The sequence below is a fragment of the Dendrobates tinctorius genome, unplaced genomic scaffold (assembly GCF_039654945.1).
Source record: "Dendrobates tinctorius isolate UK_male_01 unplaced genomic scaffold, ASM3965494v1 ptg000272l, whole genome shotgun sequence".
NCBI lineage: Eukaryota > Metazoa > Chordata > Amphibia > Anura > Dendrobatidae > Dendrobates > Dendrobates tinctorius.
Genome location: NW_027361939.1, coordinates 2,289,455 through 2,306,322, shown reverse-complemented (window position 1 = coordinate 2,306,322; position 16,868 = coordinate 2,289,455).

Sequence of the window (16,868 nt, the reverse complement as noted above, 5' to 3'; positions counted from 1 at the left end):
TCATGCTCCGATACGGCAGAGAAATAGCGGTATAGTACAATGAAAAATACCTCACTTTTTACATCTCATGACGAGGCCCATCTATTTCTCCATACAAAATCATTGGTCCCATATAATGTTTGAAACAGTATATGATGAGCTCCACATAATGCTACAGTATATGTTGGTCCCCATGGATGAAGCTCCACTGTCTTATGGGCCCAAATAATGCTCCAAACATAATGGGCCCCATTTCTAATGCTCTAGTGTATAATGGGCCCTGTAAATGCTGCTCCAGTGTCTGATGTCCACCTTTGGAATGTTCCAGTGTATGGTGGGCCCCATCTATCATTCTCCAGAGTATAGTGCTCCCCAAAAATTGCTGTCCCAACATTGAAAACAATCAAATAAGTCTCCTCGCTAGGGAATCCCTGTACTTGTCTGGACAGGTGCTATAGCTTGCTTAACAGCTCGCCAGCCGTTCTCACGCCCAGTATGGATTGCACGTGATTGCACAAAGGTTAGAAAGGGTACCGTATCCCTGGATAACATGTATGGATAGCGTACACATTCAAAATATATGTCTATACAGCATGAGGCAGGCTCAGACGGTGTTAGGCCCAGTATGGATTGCACGTCATTGCACAAAGGTTAGAAAGGGTACCGTATCCCCGGATAACATGTATGGATAGTGTACACATTCAAAATATATGTCTATACAGCATGAGGCAGGCTCAGACGGTGTTAGGCCCAGTATGGATTGCACGTCATTGCACAAAGGTTAGAAAGGGTACCGTATCCCCGGATAACATGTATGGATAGCGTACACATTCAAAATATATGTCTATACAGCATGAGGCAGGCTCAGACGGTGTTAGGCCCAGTATGGATTGCACGTCATTGCTCAAAGGTTAGAAAGGGTACCGTATCCCCGGATAACATGTATGGATAGCGTACACATTCAAAATATATGTCTATACAGCATGAGGCAGGCTCAGACGGTGTTAGGCCCAGTATGGATTGCACGTCATTGCACAAAGGTTGGAAAGGGTACCGTATCCCCGGATAACATGTATGGATAGCGTACACATTCAAAATATATGTCTATACAGCATGAGGCAGGCTCAGACGGTGTTAGGCCCAGTATGGATTGCACGTCATTGCACAAAGGTTAGAAGGGGTACCGTATCCCCGGATAACATGTATGGATAGCGTACACATTCAAAATATATGTCTATACAGCATGAGGCAGGCTCAGACGGTGTTAGGCCCAGTATGGATTGCACGTCATTGCACAAAGGTTAGAAAGGGTACCGTATCCCTGGATAACATGTATGGATAGCGTACACATTCAAAATATATGTCTCAGGAGGCAGGCTCAGACGGTGTCAGGCACAGTATGGATTTGACGGCCCAGATTACACAGTGGAGGAGCAGGGAGAGGTAAAGATTGCAAATGCTGGGGCCCTGGCCAAGCAAGGGGGGCCCACTCGTGGGCGTCGGTACTGGCACTGGGCCCCTCATAGTACAGCGGTGTGTCTGACGGCGGGTGTGCACCACCACCGTCAGAGACACTTGATTGCACTATGAGGGACCCTGTGCCAGTGCCCGCGCCCAAGAGTCGGCCTACCCACCTGTCCAGGGCAACGGCACTCGCACGGTGTCGTGCGGTTGGTGGTGACCCCGGCCATGGGGGGGGGAGGCAGCACAGTTATGGAGTTTTAGAAAGTGGCATATGTTGATGTTGGACATTCAGCTGATGCAAAAGGCGAAATAGGTGAAGTACCAGGAAGAGGTGGACCAAAGCAAGCCATTTTTCTGTCACCCTATGTGTCATCAGGGGAAGGTGGGGCAAAATCCTTGGAAACCCATGCGTGGTTCATTTTAATGAAGGTTAGATCATCCACATTTTGGGTTGACAGACGGGTCCTTTTTTCTGTCAGGATTGATCCAGCTGCACTGAAGACTCTTTCCGATAGCACACTTGCAGCTGGGCAAGCGAGCTCCTGTAAGGCATATTGGGCCAATTCAGGCCAGGTGTCCAGTTTAGCGGCCCAATAGTCAAAGGGGAATGACCTGTGTGGGAGAACATCGATATGGGAGGAAAAGTAGCTTGTAACCATAGTTGACAACTGCTGTCTCCTGTCACTTTCCATCGATGCAGTATTACCAGTTGTGTGAGCGGTATTTGAAAAATCAGTCCACAACATTGTCATGAAACCCCTGTCTCCAACGCCACTTCTGCTGTGTGCACCACGAACACCTCTGCCAAGCTGCCCCCGGCCCGTACGGCTCGTGTGAGAACCATCACCGCTGCTGTGTGCTGGGAATGCCTCAAGCAACCGATTTACCAGAGTTGCTTGTTTATTAGCCAATATTAGGTCAAGGTTCTCCTGTGGCATGATGTTTTGTAATTTGCCTTTATAGCGTGGATCCAGGATGCTGGCCAACCAGTAGTCGTCATCGTTCATCATTTTGGCAATGCGGGGGTCCCTTTTTAGGATCCGCAAGGCATAATCTGACATGTGGGCCAATGTTCCCGGTGTCAATGATGCACTGCGAGTGCTGGGTGGAGGAGCACTTTCTGGCAAATCCACATCCCTCCAGTCACGCACAAACCCTGTACCAGACCTTGCCACGCCAACATTTTCACTTGCCCCACGAGATGCATCCTCCTCCCCTAAGTAATCATCCCCATCATCCTCCTCCTCTTCCACTTCTTCCTCCACCTCGTCCAGGAAAGGTCCCTGAGCAGACAATGGCTGAATGTCATCAAGGATTCCCTCCTCCTCTTCCTCCTCATCAACATTGGCTGCAGACGCCTGCTCCTTAAGGTGCGTCAAAGTTTGCATGAGCAGACGCATAAGTGGGATGCTCATGCTTAGGATGGCGTCGTCTGCGCTTACCAGCCGTGTGCATTCCTCAAAACACTGAAGGACTTTACAAAGGTCTTTCAGCTTCGACCACTGCACGCCTGTCAACTCCATGTCTGCTCTCAAAGTGCCTGGCCGTGTATCCTCCCACAAATGCATTATGGCCTGCCTCTGCTCGCACAGCCACTCCACCATGTGCAGGGTGGAGTTCCACCTTGTTGCAATGTCGATAATGAGGCGGTGGTTGGGAAGGTGGAGCAATCGCTGCAGCTTCTGCATACGAACGGAGTGTACAGGCGACCGGCGGATGTGCGCGCACAGTCTTCGCACCTTCTGGAGCAGGGCTGTTAACTCCGGATAATTTTTGAGGAAGCACTGCACCACCAGGTTCAAGGTGTGAGCCAAGCAAGGTATGTGGCTGAGTTTTGAAAGGGCTATGGCTGCCACAAAATTACGGCCGTTATCACTAACTACCTTGCCTGCCTCAAGATATACACTGCCCAGCCATGACTCAGTTTGTCGCTTCAAGTACTCGGCCAGCACCTCGGCGGTGTGTCTGTCGCCCAAACACATCATCTGCAACACAGCCTGCTGACGCTTTCCACTAGCTGCTCGATAGGGGGACACATCGTGTGCAACAGTGGCAGCTGCAGATGGAGTGCTCGTACGACTGCGCTCTGTGGACGAGCTTTCGCTTCTGGAGGAGGAGGAGGAGGGTCGAACGCCTACAGCCAACTGTTTCCTATACCGTGGGCTAGGCAGCATTGTCCCACCACCGATGTCCCCTGTGAACCCTGCATCCACCACATTAACCCAGTGCGCAGTGATGGACACGTAACGGCCCTGGCCATGCCGACTGGACCATGCATCAGTTGTGAGGTGCACCTTTCCGCTCACTGACTGCTTGAGTGCATGGACAATGCGGTCTTTCACATGATGGTGGAGGGCTGGGATGGCTTTGCGAGAGAAGAAGTGGCGACTGGGTAGGTCATAGCGAGGTACTGCATAGGCCATGAGTTCGCGGAAAGCTGTGCTTTCCACCAACCGAAAGGGCATCATCTCAAACGAGATTAGTTTGGCAATGTGGGCGTTCAAACCCAGTGTACGCGGATGAGAGACTGAGTACTTTCTTGACCTACTCATAGTGTCTGGGAGGGTGAGCTGGACTTGAGAGCTGCATATGGTGGAAGTAGCGGTGGACAGGGCGGACTGAGAGAGGGTTGATGATGGTGATGGAGTTGGTGTTCTTTCTGATGGCCTAGAATCAGTCTTTCGTTGATATAACAGTGGGATTCCCTGACTGCTGTGGCCTTGCAACGACACCTCAACATTTGCTGCAGTGATAACCGGTGGGCTTACAGTGGGCGAAACAATGTAGCATTGCTGACTACCTTCGTTGTGATCAGTTGCACATGTGGCACTTGAGGTTTGGTGTTGTGTCCACGCTTGCAAGTGCATGCTGGTTAAATGTCTAAGCATGCAACTGGTATTCAAATTTTTCAGATTTTTCCCTCGGCTAAAGGTCTTTGCGCACTTCTTACAGATAACCTTGGCCTGATCATGAGGATTTTGTTCAAAAAAGTGCCACACTGCACTCTTCCTACTTTGGCAGACATTTTGCGGCCTAGCACGCTGTGATCTTTTGACCCTCTGGACAAGCTGTCCAGCAACTCTTTTGATGTTTGGAACCTGTCTTTGGAGTGCTCCGGGCCTGCCAGATAACAGCTGTTGCGATGTCGATGTCTGCTGTGGATGCTCCTCATCTGAGCTATTGGAAGCAGCACCCTCTTCCCCCAATGGATGCCAATCTGGGTCAACAACTGGGTCATCCATCACCTCCTCTTCTATGTCATGTGCACCTTCCTCTGTGTCACCGTGTATGGTGGTATAGTGTGCGGGAAGGGGCACCTGAGTCTCATCAGGGTCAGAATCTGGCTCTGTACACTGCGAGGACAATGTAGTGCTCTGAGTGAATGTACCAGCAGAATCATCCATCAGCGGCTGTGCATCAGTGCACTCCATGTCAGATTCATCTTGGCCTGGGTAATTCACCATTTCACTTGATAATCCAGGCATGGTATGTGAAAACAGCTCCATGGAGTAATCAGTAGTATGGCCTGCGTCATCCTTCAATCTTGGTTGGGGTGAAGGACACAAGGAAAGGTGTGGTTCATGAACATGAGCCTCCAATGACGACTCAGTGCTTTTACTTTTTACAACTGAAGAAGAGGAGGCGATAGAGCTGGAGGCTGAGTCAGCAATGTAAGACAAAACTTTTTCCTGATGCTCTGCCTTTAAAAGCGGTTTGCCAACTCCTAGAAAACTAAGCGTTCGAGGCCTTATGTAGCCAGACGATGACGCAGGGTCAGCACCTCCTGCATTCGGTCCTATTTTGCTCTTGCCACTACCATCAGATCCACCACCAACACCATCATTACCAGCTGCCAACCCCCGCCCAATTCCACGGCCTCTTCCACCAGCCTTCCTCATTTTTGGTAGAAATGTAGACAAAATCCAACAAACTATATAGTAATGTAAAACAAGGTACAAGGTGTCTATAGGACAGGGGAGTTTTAGAATTTCTGCACACACTTGTGGACAGTGGACACTTGTGGATTGTGTGAGGCCCACTGATATCTGAGCGCTATGTGACACGCTCGATGGCACAGCTGCCTGTGACCAAAGTGACGAGAGGATAATGGAGATTTTAAATCTCTGCGTACACTTTTGGACACTGGACACTTGTGGATTGTGTGAGTCCCACTGATATCTGAGCGCTATGTGACACGCTCGATGGCACAGCTGCCTGTGACCAAAGTGACGAGAGGATAATGGAGATTTTGAATCTCTGCACACACTTTTGGACACTGGACACTTGTGGATTGTGTGAGGCCCACTGATATCTGAGCGCTATGTGACACGCTCGATGGCACAGCTGCCTGTGACCAAAGTGACGAGAGGATAATGGAGATTTTGAATCTCTGCGTACACTTTTGGACACTGGACACTTGTGGATTGTGTGAGGCCCACTGATATCTGAGCGCTATGTGACACGCTCGATGGCACAGCTGCCTGTGACCAAAGTGACGAGAGGATAATGGAGATTTTGAATCTCTGCGTACACTTTTGGACACTGGACACTTGTGGATTGTGTGAGGCCCACTGATATCTGAGCGCTATGTGACACGCTCGATGGCACAGCTGCCTGTGACCAAAGTGACGAGAGGATAATGGAGATTTTGAATCTCTGCGTACACTTTTGGACACTGGACACTTGTGGATTGTGTGAGGCCCACTGATATCTGAGCGCTATGTGACACGCTCGATGGCACAGCTGCCTGTGACCAAAGTGACGAGAGGATAATGGAGATTTTGAATCTCTGCGTACACTTTTGGACACTGGACACTTGTGGATTGTGTGAGGCCCACTGATATCTGAGCGCTATGTGACACGCTCGATGGCACAGCTGCCTGTGACCAAAGTGACGAGAGGATAATGGAGATTTTGAATCTCTGCGTACACTTTTGGACACTGGACACTTGTGGATGGTGTGAGGCCCACTGATATCTGAGCGCTATGTGACACGCTCGATGGCACAGCTGCCTGTGACCAAAGTGACGAGAGGATAATGGAGATTTTGAATCTTTGCACACACTTTTGGACACTGGACACTTGTGGATTGTGTGAGGCCCACTGATATCTGAGCGCTATGTGACACGCTCGATGGCACAGCTGCCTGTGACCAAAGTGACGAGAGGATAATGGAGATTTTGAATCTCTGCATACACTTTTGGACACTGGACACTTGTGGATTGTGTGAGGCCCACTGATATCTGAGCGCTATGTGACACGCTCGATGGCACAGCTGCCTGTGACCAAAGTGACGAGAGGATAATGGAGATTTTGAATCTCTGCGTACACTTTTGGACACTGGACACTTGTGGATGGTGTGAGGCCCACTGATATCTGAGCGCTATGTGACACGCTCGATGGCACAGCTGCCTGTGACCAAAGTGACGAGAGGATAATGGAGATTTTGAATCTCTGCGTACACTTTTGGACACTGGACACTTGTGGATGGTGTGAGGCCCACTGATATCTGAGCGCTATGTGACACGCTCGATGGCACAGCTGCCTGTGACCAAAGTGACGAGAGGATAATGGAGATTTTGAATCTCTGCATACACTTTTGGACACTGGACACTTGTGGATGGTGTGAGGCCCACTGATATCTGAGCGCTATGTGACACGCTCGATGGCACAGCTGCCTGTGACCAAAGTGACGAGAAGATAATGGAGATTTTGAATCTCTGCGTACACTTTTGGACACTGGACACTTGTGGATGGTGTGAGGCCCACTGATATCTGAGCGCTATGTGACACGCTCGATGGCACAGCTGCCTGTGACCAAAGTGACGAGAGGATAATGGAGATTTTGAATCTCTGCGTACACTTTTGGACACTGGACACTTGTGGATGGTGTGAGGCCCACTGATATCTGAGCGCTATGTGACACGCTCGATGGCACAGCTGCCTGTGACCAAAGTGACGAGAGGATAATGGAGATTTTGAATCTCTGCGTACACTTTTGGACACTGGACACTTGTGGATGGTGTGAGGCCCACTGATATCTGAGCGCTATGTGACACGCTCGATGGCACAGCTGCCTGTGACCAAAGTGACGAGAAGATAATGGAGATTTTGAATCTCTGCGTACACTTTTGGACACTGGACACTTGTGGATGGTGTGAGGCCCACTGATATCTGAGCGCTATGTGACACGCTCGATGGCACAGCTGCCTGTGACCAAAGTGACGAGAGGATAAGGGAGATTGGATTGCTTTTAAAAAAGCAGTTTGCGGAGCAGTGGGTAAACAGCAATGCCAGCGTGTCAGGAAGCCTTAAAAGGCAGCCCAACAACCAACACCACTGATACACCACAATATAGCCTCCCCTTGCACTGCACACACAGTGACTTGTGTGTTGTGCAGGCCAAATCGCTAGCAGCAGAAGCAGTTTTTTTGTCTTCTTCCCTGCCTAACGCTCTCCCTACAGAATCAGCAGCAACCTCTCCCTATACTAAGATCGGCAGAAGTAAGATGGCGGTCGGCGTGCACGCCCTTTTATACCCCCTGTGACGCCCACCAAAGCAAGCCAATCACTTGCATGCCCTTCTGAAAGAGGTGGTGACCCGTGCCTATGTCATCACGTTGCCCACAGTGTCCGTGGATCCTGATTGGCTGAAAAAGAGTGCAAAAAGAAACTTTTGAAACGCGACTTTGGCGCGTAAGTCGCCGACCTCGTGGCCGACCTCATCCTAGGGTCGGGTTTCGTTTCATGAAACCCGACTTTGCCAAAAGTCGGCGTCTTTTGAATTTTTTCGACCCGTTTCGCTCAACTCTAATCCTGATAGCAGCAGTTTTTTATCAAGAATTTATTTGTACATTTATGCACTCATCCTTCCTTCAATTACATGAAGTTTGCCAGTGTTATTTCAGTTTTCTGAAAAACAGCCACACAACATAATCATCTCACCTCCAAATTTCTCTGTTGGAATGGTGTTTTTGGGGTAATAGACAGTGCCTTTTCGCCTTCAAACATGACTATTTTCTCCCAGTATTTAACAGGTTTGTATAAATGTTGTTGAGCTAATTTCAAATGCTCTTGAACATGCTTTTTGCTCCGCAATATAGGCTTTCATGGTGTGCGTACATACAGGCCAAGGAGGTTGAGTGCATTACTTATTGTTTTATTTAAAACAACTGTACCTGCTGATTCCAGGTCTTTCTCTAGCTCTTCACAGATAGTCCTTAGCTCTTGGAAAACTCTTCTGATAATTCTTTTCATTCCTGTCTGAAAGTTTGCAGGGAACATTTAATTGTGGCCGGTTTATAGTGAAATGATGTTCTTTCCACTTCTGGATTATGTCTCTAACAGTGCTCACTGGAACCTTCATTAGCTTAGAAATACTTCTGTAACCAATGCCATCAGTATGTTTTGCAACGATAAGGTTGTGAATGTCTTGAGGCAGCGCATTGGTTTTACCCATCATGATATGTTTCTTGTGTTGCACCTTGGTAACGAAACATCTTTCTATAGGCCATCACTTGAACCAGTGTTAAGCATTGGATCTCCTCCTCTGCACAGGAGGAATTCCAAGCCTTGCGCGGTCTCCCATTCAGTCCCAACCACAGAGAGTCGTGCTTAGCAAAGATGTTGATCCCAGCGTCTTGCTCAAGCTAGTGCTGTCGGGTCAGTTGCTGCTGCCATCCCTGGTTCAGCCATAGCAACCTGCACTAGCCAGCAGCGAGCAGCTCCTGGGACTAAGTCCCTCTATCGCTACACTGAGCATGTCCGAGGGGCGACCTCTCTTTGGAGGTCAGAGGTCACATGCTCAGGTCCTGTTGCTGCTCCGATTGGACCACAGGGAAGGTCCCAGAAGTCTGCAACTATAAAAGATTCACATGGCCACCCGGCCATACGCTAATACAGAATTATGTACTGTGTGTGATGATGGATGCATGTTTCTGGTGACTGACTCATTAAGATTCCCTCCCTTGGTTGTGCATGTAATAGGGTTATCAGAGTTATATTCAGCGCCTAGTAGTGGCATTGCCTAGGTGCCACAGTGCACCCTTTTCTTCACACGTGTTAGCGCCAGAGTGTGCCATCCTGCACAAGGCACGACTGTGCTGCATGTACAGCAGCGCCCGTCAGAGCGGTGCTATGCACAAGTACTGCACTTAAGATGTAGACTGCCTAGCCATGACTCTGTTTGTCGTTGCAAGTAGTCGGCTAGTACCTCCGCGGTGTGTCTGTTGTCGCCCAAAGACATCAACTTTAACACAGCCTGCTGACGCTTACCACTAGCTGTTTGTTAGTAGGACACCTCGTGTGCAACACTGCCAGCTGCGGATTTAGTGCTCGTGCAACTGTTCTCTGTGGATGAGCTTTCGCTGATAGACGAGGAGGAGGAGGAGGGAAAGCCTACAGCCAACTGTTTCCTATGCCGTGGGCTAGGCAGCACTGTTCCACCGCCATTGTCCCCAGTGGAGCCTGCATCCACCACGTTAACCCAGTGCGCAGTGATGGACAGGCAACGGCCCTGGCCATGCCTACTGGTCCATGCATTCGTTTTGAGGTGCACCTTTCCACTCAATGACTGTTTTACTGCATGGACAATGCGGTCTTTCACATGCTGGTGGAGGGCAGGGACGGCTTTTTGAGAAAAGAAGTGCCGACTGGGTAGGTTATAGCGTGGGACAGCGTAGGCCATGAGGTCGCAGAAAGCTTCGCTTTCAACCAAACAGTAGGGCATCATCTCTAATGAGATTAGTTTGGCAATGTAGGCGTTCAAACACAGTGTACCTCACAAGGGGATGCAGGAGGTGCGAGAGGTACTGAGAGGGGCTTGGGGGACCCCATTTCTCTCTCCTCTGATGTGCTAGATCAAATCAGAGGAGAGAGAAATAAATGGGAAATCTGACATTTTTATTTTTTGTGGTCGCCGTTATTCAATGGGGTCGGTATAAACTGACCCGAATCATGTTCACTGGGGTCTTAGCTACCCCCAGAAATTCCGATGCTGGGGGTGCTATACTCTTATTTCTCAGGGCCGTTAAAAAGCAGCACTGAGGAATAAGTACCCTTAACGGCGGCCATTAAGGGGTTAATAATATGTTTAATAGTCTATTGGGCAATCCAAATCAAATATTGACAGCCATTACTTTATGAACATGCATTTAAAAATGTCAATCACTGTTTAACACTGCTCACTGGAGTGCTGAGCCCTGAATGAGCATAGATTTACTTTAAAATGATCCGGGCAAGGAGAATAGTGAGAAAAATATATAATTGTATAGTTGTTCTTTGGGATTCGTTTTAAAAAGCGTTAACTGCATGGTAAAAATAATCTAGAAACTGGACAAGTAATGTGTAACTTTTTGAGGGAGGTGGAGTAATAAAATAAAACAACTTAGGTTTGATTGTTTGCTTAAAAGGTTTATTGGATAGGATAAATAATTTTAGATTATAATAGATCAGACTATTAAAGATATTATTAGACAAAAATGTGCTAATTTTTTATTCTCATTATGGGCGCGGGGGAGGAGCGGAGCCATGTGTGTACGAGGTATACGTAGCGGAGCCGTGTGTGTACGAGGTATATGTAGCGGAGCCGTGTGTGTACGAGGTATACGTAGCGGAGCCGTATGTGTACGAGGTGTACGGAGCGGAGCCGCATGTGTACGAGGTGTACGGAGCGGAGCCATGTGTGTATGAGGTGTATGGAGCGGAGCCATGTGTGTATGAGGTGTATGGAGTGGAGCCCTGTGGGTGCGAGGTGTATGGAGCGGGGTCGTGTGTGTTGAGGTGTATGGAGCGAAGCCGTGTGTGTACGAGGTGTACGGAGCGGAGCCGTGTGTGTACGAGGTGTACGGAGCAGAGCCGTGTGTGTACGAGGTGTACGGAGTGGAGCCGTGTGTGTACGAGGTGTATGGAGCAGAGCCGTGTGTGTACGAGGTGTACGGAGCGGAGCCCTGTGTGTACGAGGTGTACGGAGCGGAGCCGCATGTGTACGAGGTGTACGGAGCGGAGCCGTGTGTGTACGAGGTGTACGGAGCGGAGCCGTGTGTGTACGAGGTGTACGGAGCGGAGCCATGTGTGTACGAGGTATACGTAGTGGAGCCGCGTGTGTACGAGGTGTATGGAGCGGAGCCGTATGTGTACGAGGTGTATGGAGCGGAGCCGTGTGTGTACGAGGTGTACGGAGCGGAGCCACATGTGTACGAGGTATACGTAGCGGAGCCGTGTGTGTATGAGGTATTCGTAGCGGAGCCGTGTGTGTACGAGGTGTACGGAGCGAAGCCGTGTGTGTACAAGGTGTATGGAGCGGAGATGTGCGTGTATTTTGGCATGGGGGGCCCCATTTGAAAGTTTGCACCGGGGCCCAGAACTTTGTAGTTACGCCACTGCTCATATCTGCACAAGTCACCTAGTTGATATACATCTGTTTCTAAAGTGCAGCAGTGTAATAAAGTGCCAATGAGCTCATATAAAGAGGGATACCATATTCATATTGGGGTACTAAAAGCAGTCACATTAAAAAAAAAATCTTAATGTACATCTATGATAATGACGGAGGTGTCTTTAACATAGATGTACAGTAAGATTTCTTTCTGTAATGTGGATCAGTAAAGCCACGGTTTTTCACTCATTTTTGAAGTACTGCCTGTTTTTTTCTGATTTTATATATGTATATGTATGTATACTGTATATACATATAATGTATATATATATGGTATATATATATATATATATATATTACCAATCACAAATTTTCTAAGTAAATATATTTCTAAAGGTGCTATTGACATGAAATTCTCACCAGACGTCTGTGACATCTCATTAACTTGCTGAAATGTCCACCCTGGTTTATTCATAATCATCCTGATAGCAGCAGTTTTTTATCAAGAATTTATTTGTACATTTATGCACTCATCCTTCCTTCAATTACATGAAGTTTGCCAGTGTTATTTCAGTTTTCTGAAAAACAGCCACACAACATAATCATCTCACCTCCAAATTTCTCTGTTGGAATGGTGTTTTTGGGGTAATAGACAGTGCCTTTTCGCCTTCAAACATGACTATTTTCTCCCAGTATTTAACAGGTTTGTATAAATGTTGTTGAGCTAATTTCAAATGCTCTTGAACATGCTTTTTGCTCCGCAATATAGGCTTTCATGGTGTGCGTACATACAGGCCATGGAGGTTGAGTGCATTACTTATTGTTTTATTTAAAACAACTGTACCTGCTGATTCCAGGTCTTTCTCTAGCTCTTCACAGATTCCTTACCTGACCCAAGCCTTGGGTGGTAAGTGGCATCCGCCAGGGCAGTGCTGTACGCACATAGTGCGACTTCTCTTTAGCGTATCTTTTCCTGGCACTGCAGTTACGGTGCTGACGCTAGTGGGTCTAGAGGGACTTTAACCCCTCGTCCTTGAGGCAGGGTCTTGTGACCAAAACTCTAGCGTTTTCTCTGTGGTACCGTGGCCTTGCGACGCAACAGGGTTCGCCTCTGTACACACTGGGTGACGTTAACCCGTGTGTGTTCATCTGATATACTGCCATATTGTGTCCGCCATTACCGGGCAGCAAGTAACATCTCTGGACGATGGACCCCAGGCTGCGAACGCACCTTATACCATCCTTATTGTTTGGTGCATTCCGCAAGTCCCTAACAACCAGCTGATATTATCTTACACTAAGTGCCAGGATCTATTTCAAATTACTGTGAGATTTCATTTAGTGTCAAGACTTTCCATGGCTTTTTGCACCTCTTTCTTCATGTGTTCAGTACTTTTTCCTGTGTCATTTCTAATTATTGTACATAGCTTAATGTATGGACATCTATGGATTGTTGCCGACATCTGGTAAGAATTTCGTGTCAATAGCACCTTTAGAAACATTTTTACATAGAAAATTGGTGACGTGTTCAATACTAATTTCATCCGCTGTATATATATATATATATATATATATATATATATATATATATATATATATACAGCGGATGAAATTAGTATATATATATATATTAGTATTTATATATATATAAAAAATATGAGAAACAACAGCACAGGAAAAAATAGGGTGCAAAGCCTCCCAGGCACGTACCAGTCCTTGTAAATAGAAATCAAAAAAGATGGAGGCAGCACACCATATGAAGTTTTTGAAAGAAGTGTTATTTAATAGCCCATATGGCGACATTTCGGTCTTGAGTGCAGACCTTGATTTCTAAATATATATCTATATATATAGTGACAAAGTCACTGGTTAAGTACTGGAGGGGAGATATGTTTCACAGAGGCTATTAGCTTTAGTTATTTGAAACCTGGAAGCTATCACAAGCACACTAAGTGCTGAGAGGGGATAACAGCCATTTTAAGGTCTAAGTTTTTAAGTGAACAGCTGAACAGCGGGTGGGAGGCTGTTCACTATATCTCCTCCCCAGGGTGGGGTTAAGAACGTAAATAGTCAGCCTTCTGAATCAATCGGTGTTCAGTATGCCTGGAGAAGCTAACTCCAAGGCCTTGTTTATTTTTGCTTTGCACTTGTTTATGCCACATGTATATAACAAACTAGTGGAATATTTAAAGAGATCATGTTCCTGTGTCTACCTTCATGTGCAGCCAAGTGAGCATCCACCTCAGTATGCAATTTTTATATCTTTTGCTATTTCTTACATATCAACCCTGATAAGGTGCAAAAACAGCAATGATGAGGGCCTTTAGGCTGGAAAGTATACACCATGTACACCTGGAGGACTAGTCAGTGAATATTGTTGTCTCATAGCCATTGACTATACCTAGCTATGGCAGCTTATTCTACATCCTGATGTAGTTTTCATTGGCACAGTGAAAGTAAATATATGGGAGAGTCTCCAACTGGAGCAACGAGACTTAACTTCATGGGTTATAGCTAGAATTTCAATGTAGTTCACAAAAAATGATTTTATCATGGTGACCCCTGGTTTCATGTTGCAACCCATAGATTGATAATAATCCATCGATTTGCTTACTGTAGACCGTTTTTCTCCCACTGGTCGGCAGGTTGCATGCTCATGCACCATGATAAATCAGATCTATATTTAGCAGGTGACACATGCTTTCCACATGGCCGTGCCTCATTTTCAGCATCCATCAGCATCTAAGTCAGTTTTCTTGCTGGGTGATGGATGAGTTTCATTCTGCTCATATGTGTTTACAGTGGAAGGAAAATAGAACATTTATAAAGATGTTTTAATATAAATCCTAAAATCAGAATGTCATAGCTAACATGGATCACACTGGAGGAACAATGGGAGTGAGACACAATGTCAATCTTCCTTCTGAAAGTCATGGCATTGTCATGCTGATGCTTAGAGATTGATGCAAAACCATCTACATTCCCAAGTATTCTTTATATATCACATATATCAGTACTATATTAGGTGTTAATATATTCCTTAATGGACTCACTATGTAATTAAATCAGGTCACTGCTGTAGTCTGTAATTGATAAAAAAAAACTTCTTCACTAGAAAGAATAAATTATAGATTTAGAAATTTATACAAATAAACTAGTTCTGTATTATTAATTTTACATATATCATTAAAATCACTAGTAGCCTTTCCCCCGCCACCAACCCCAATGGCCCACACAATCATTCCAGAACTAATCCTTCACTCTGAAATCCTGCTAATATTCATTATGGACTTTTATTAATAATTATTAGAGATAAGTGGATTGATTTGATTCAGTTTGAATTCATATCATTTTTTTTTTAAATTTTTTGGACAAAACAAATTAAAACTATTTGTGTCTCGATTTGCACAAATTATTGAAACAATTCCCTTCACTATTTTACGCAAAGCAGAAGATTGTTCTATCACTCGAAAAAGGCTAATTTGAACTCAGGAGTGTCCACATAGACTACTCCATAATGCCTTTCAGCTATCATGTCACAAGTTATTGCACAGCAAATCAGGAGGGAACATCATAGCCTGTGCTCTGCCTTCATAGTCGTTGACACGGTGTGCAATCTAGCATCCAGCATAAACCACCCTCTATCTTCCAAAATAAGCAGACTGTTCTCTGTAGTCTAACTTGTTTATTGGTGAAGAGTATAGAGCATGCAATAAAACTATAAAGAATACAAATGATTTGGGTAAGTATTGGGCAGATGATCACACAGTTAACACAATTACAGGAAGTATACAGTGTGATGCAAACTTTACATAGAAACACACAGGTGTCTAATTACATCTGCTGTGCACTGGCTGCCATACAGTTAATAATATCTCTGAACAAAACTGCATGGCAAGAAATATATTAATCTTACCAGATATGCTTTACCCGGATAACGAACTCAAGTAGGGGAGTTACAGGAGGACAGATAAACATGTGTGTCATTATGAAATACACAGATGAAAATGGTATCTTCCTCATCCCAGAATACATTGCTTCAATCCAACATGCATTGCTCTGTTAAAGACACAGGCCATAAAGCTATTTAAGACACAGCTATAAATTCAGCCACAACTAACTAAACCAGCACATAGTGCAAACATATTCGCCCTATATTCAGAGGGCAGAGCAGCCTGTTTAAAAGTAGAGGCAGGAAATGCAGCATACTTTTTGTGGTAAATTTTGATAGTGAGAGGATGTCAGAGTTAGGAGCTTAGCAATAGAGATGGTAAGAAAAAGCCATGAAACACTCAATAAACATTAAAGACAGTGAATGTGACCGGACAGCACTAAACAGCTCCCGTTTATCCACAGCCATATTACAAGGGTTATGTTTGCACAAAATAACTTAAAAGTGGTTCAATTGGAGGATTGCAGTAATTGCAACTTGAGGCAAATTGATTTGCTGAAAATCAAATTTTGGGGAAAAATTTTGCAAAGCTGGTGAATTTACTTTTCAAAAAATTTGCTCCATTCTACTTTTTCTGTTTGGGTCTCTTATATGGACATGGTATTCCAGTAATACCTGAGCTTTTTATTGTGAGAAATGAGTGGTATTGCTGCTTTGGTACTATAATGTGCATCATTATTAAAATGTTTACTTATATTTGAACTATATAGCATTGATATGTCCTCTGTAAGATATTACATCATTGGCTAGAGAGCATCAGCAGAATGAACCACACAGTGCACCATCTATCATAGAGCTTTACATACAGTGCTCAGCTTAAATGCGTAACGCTTTTAGCTTCCTTTCAGAGTCAACATTTTCTATGTGATACCATACTACTAAATTTTCACATAATCTGGGCCAGATTTGTAGTTATACACACCCCAAAAAGTAATATTTCAAACAAATTATTTCAAGACCATGTTGCAAAAATGATTATACCCCAATGAAAGTCTTAGGAGCAAAGCTAAAGTTTAGAGTACACAATTCTAATTAACAAGAATTCAACTACAGGTAAGTTTAAGTCGTTAAACAGGTATCCACCAGACAGTTGACCAT